The sequence below is a fragment of the Sarcophilus harrisii genome, chromosome 3 (assembly GCF_902635505.1).
Source record: "Sarcophilus harrisii chromosome 3, mSarHar1.11, whole genome shotgun sequence".
Classification (NCBI taxonomy): domain Eukaryota; kingdom Metazoa; phylum Chordata; class Mammalia; order Dasyuromorphia; family Dasyuridae; genus Sarcophilus; species Sarcophilus harrisii.
This window is the reverse complement of record NC_045428.1, coordinates 9,424,428-9,428,743: the sequence shown is the minus strand read 5'-3', so window position 1 is coordinate 9,428,743 and position 4,316 is coordinate 9,424,428.

Below are 4,316 nucleotides of genomic sequence, written 5' to 3'. Positions count from 1 at the left end.
AGCATTTATATAGCACTTTAGTGTGTCAAGAGCTTTACAAATAATATTTCATTTTTTCTTCATAATAACCTTGCGAAGTATAGGTGCTGTGATTATCCCCATTTTACAGATGAGGAAACTAAGGTAAACAGCAATCAAGTGATTTGCCAAGGGAAACAGAGCTAGTGAATATCTGAGGCCAGTTTTTTGGTCAAGTCTTCCTGATTTCTGGCTCAGGGTTCTAGGCATTGCATTAATCCTGAGTTTCACGTACACCCCTTCCTTTCTGTCCTATATGGAAATGCTTCTTTTATTTCATGTTAAGTACAGACCATGTCTTATTAGATAGAAAACAGATAGTTGCTGATGTGGAAAGTATTTCAGAATCTGTTATCACAGGAGTCATTGCAGGATCCAGGGTCTCTGAATCACAGTGAAATGGAGGTGTTAGATTTGAAGTCAGAAGTCTTTGGTTCAAAACTCTGCTATGGATTAGCCGTGTGACTTTGGGCAAAGCATGTAGGGAACAGAGGTAGGTTTGGCCAGATGGAGTTATGGATTGGATCCCTGTTGCATAGCAACCTAATCGCAGTAGTGATGGGATCATTAAACCTGGCAGCTACAATCATAGTCCTTAGCGTGAAGTTGTTAGAAAGTGTCTACGAGGAGCTTTGTTAGAGATAGAAATATGCCTTCCCTCTGAGATTACTATCCATGGGAGACACTGGCATGGGATCCATGGGACACACTGGCACGGGATCCATGGGACACACTGGCATGGGATCCATGGGAGACACTGGCATGGGATCCATGGGAGACACTGGCACAGAACCACCCAGCACGGGGTGCCCTTATCAGAGAAGGTCCTGTGCTCTGTGAGCAAAGCAGAACTGAAGTAGCTCAGAAGCCATGGGAGAAGCACAGAGTTGGACAATTTGCCCAGATGTTCCCAGGGACTGCCCTGCGGCAGAGCATTCTGAGCCCCCGTGGATCTGACCAGCCACAGGGGAACACACTCGACCCTGACATAGCGCAGCCATTTTGGTTCTCTTTGAGGATGAAGGACAGCAACCAGCCAGTCTCTCTTGATTGAACAGTGTCCCCCAACTTTGAATGTGAGCTCAGGGGCAGGGCCCATACTTTCCCCTTCCTTTGTATCTTTATCACTTAGCGTAGAGCCTGACATACAGTAAGTACATCTAAGTGCTCACTGATAGACTGCTTGCCTGCTGACCTGCTGCAGGAGGGGAGACACAGATTTCCCCTCCCTCCCCCGGGCCCCCATCTTTGGACACTGTTGGGCTTTGGGGGGGTTCAGCCCCCTCTCTTCCCACTGAGGTTGACTTGTCTCTAGTCACTACCCTCCATTCAACCTTCCTCCCAAGCTTCTCTTTGTGCATTAGAACAATGAGCCCTAAGGGGCAACTTGCTCAGTCTCCCTCAGACAGCAGCTCTTACTGTTCCCCTTTTCCCAAAGCAAAACTGGACTTGCCTTTTATCCCACATGGGAAAATCCAGAACGATGTGAAAGTGGGGATGCCCCCCCCTGAGCTCCAGACCCCCTGCCACCAGGACCCAGGGGAGGCCCATTCTCTCTGCCCCTGGCTCCCCCTGCCCATGGCCACAGTGTTTGGCCTCCTGTTGACATTAGTGTAGCCCGCAGAGCCGGTGGCGTTATGATTGGTCACAATTTTATCTTAAGCTGGCATTGCATAGGAACTAATCAGAAATGTAAACACCATAAAGAACAAGTGAGCTTTGGACTTAAGTCTTTCCAAACAGGGAGAGCGAGCAGGGAAAATCACGGCAGGAGGCCCCTCCATGGGCAGCGGGCAATGATTGGCCAGTTCCTCGGGTCCGAGGCAGAGAGAATGAGCCCCAGAAACGGCTGGCACCAAAACCAAAGCCATCATTAAAACCTATTTTTAAGTAAAGAAAAAAGGCCCGCCTGTACAAAGCTATTGCCATTGGAACTCTTTATAATAACAAAACCTGGACATTTACTGAGAAGACAGAGCAAGAAGAGAACTTGCCCAGACAGTCCCCTGGATCCAGGGTGCTCAGGGCCCGGTGTTCCCACTCAGTCCCTCAGGAGAGTGTCAAGCTTAGAACACAAAGATAGAGGAGCTTAGAATGTTTGTAGGGAACCTGTTCCTGGCCCTGGGGAGCCTTGTATTAATCAATAAACCTTTATTGAGCAATTGCTACGGTGGGGCACTGTGCTAAGAACCTTCTAGGCCCAGTTGAGGGCAAGTCAGGGCATTTGCGGAGAGGGCGGGGGAGGGATTAGTCTAGTCCTTCCTAGGAGCAGCTTCTCCACTGATGGGTCAAACCTCTGCCGGACCGCACCAAACGGGTCCCTCCGGGGGCTCCTCTCCGGTCACTCCCCCAGTTCTCCCCGTCCCTCTCCAGTCTTCTTCCACCTCCCCACCCCCTCACATACTCTATGATTCAGTGACACACCAAGACATTCCATTTTCCAATTCTGGGCATTTTCTCTGCCCTCCATTCCCGAAATCCCCTCCCTCCTCATCCCTCCCGCTGGTTTCCTTCAAGTCCTAGTTAAAATGTCACTTTCTCGCTCCAGGAAGCTGCCTTGTCCCTGATTAATTCTGTTGCCTTCCTCGGCTGATTATCCCCGATGTGTCCCAAGCAGGACTTGTCCGGGGCCACTGGCCCGTCGGCCCCCTGAGAGCAGGGACTATGTTTTGACTTCCCTCCGTGTGTCCAGAACCGAGCCCAGGGCCCGGCAGGTAGGAGATGCTTCATGAGGGTTGCCGTGAGATCTCCCTGATTCTCCCAGATTTCCAGCACCCACTAACCCCCGACCACTCACTTCTCTTTTAGAAGACTTTGTTCAAGATTAAATAGAATAATCCCAAAGAAAGGCACCGTGTGTTCCTGGCCACGCGGTGGGCAAGGTGGGAGAAGGGGCATCGGTACCCTTCCTCCCTGAGCGTTCACAACAAATCTCACCTCCCTAAGTCAGGAGTCAGGAGGAGAAAATGGAAAAAGGACTGAGGGAGGAGCCTCCCCATCCTTTTGTGTATGAACTCACTTTTGGCTCGCGGCCTCCTGAGTCACAGTCTTTTCAGTGAGGAAACCAATTAGGAGGCTTTTTGTTGGCTCCGGGTAGGAATCCCAGAGTCAGCAGAGCCAAATCAGGCTTCTAGAGTGTTTGGTATTGGGTTCAAAGTCTGGCCCCTTATGGGCCAGGCCCCCAGTGGGGTGGCCTGGGAGGGAGATGGGACTGGGGGTGGCCAAGCCCTCCATCTCTGTCAGCCTCGCACTAATGTCCCTCGAGGGAGGCGGCTGAGTATCTGGAACATATGTGATGGGAAAAGCAAGATGGAGAGAGGCTGAAGGCTTCCCTAAGGCCTGGGGCGGCGGCGCTCGGGTGCCAGCTGTAGCTCCAGCCTCGGTCTCCCTTCTGGGACCTGCAGTTCCAGGGCTGCCGGGAGGAGGTTGCACCGGCCCCTCCACCCCAGCCCGGGCCAAGATGAGAGATTTCTGTCTGTGTCTCTGCCACTGGAGCTCCTTGAGGGAGACGTTGCTTTGGTCCCTTTCTTTGTGCCTCTGTGACTCCCCCCAAATCTATCATGTTTTGGTCAGTAACTGCACCATGTCCCTCATCTTTGGGTCTGAGACTGGGGTTTCCTCAGTTTCTCTCCTTAGAGGCCTCCCCTTTACACTCACTCTCTGGATCTGGAGTCACAAAGAACTGAGTAGCCGTGGATGCTGAGCAAGTCCCTCCCGCTCCGGCTGCCTCGGGTTCCTCAGCTGTGAAATGGGGAGAATATACTAGCACCTCTCCCCTGCTGTGAGGCTCACAGGGATGAAGTGCTCGGGCCGTGTCCGAGGTTCCCACGGGAGGCCGGCCCTTGGCTGTTCCCCCTCTCCCGTGGGGGTTTCCAGGTGTAACAACGCGGTACTCATCGGCCTCCAAGTCAGACAAAGTCCCACCTTCCAGGCTGGGCCCCTGGCTCCCCCGCGAACCAGCGCTTCCTTCTGGCTCAGCCTTGCAGCCCACCTCGTTCCGGATAAGGGTGGGCCCCTAGAGCTGGGCTCTGAGCCCCCCCCCATTCTGTGTCTGGAGCCCTCAGGGACCCCCGAGGCAGCCCCTGGTTTTACAGGAAAAGGAAGCTGAGGCTCGGAGAGGGGAAGGTGGGCCGGGAGGCCGGGCCCGCTCCAGGTGCCGCTCGCCCCCCCCCCCCCGAACCCCCGAGCCATTCTTCCTTAATCAATCACAAGAACTAGCTGGTTCCTCCTTAAGAGAGAGAAGAAAGGGGAGCTCGGCTTCTAACCGACTTCTGTGGCTCCGCCTCCTCTCATTTCAT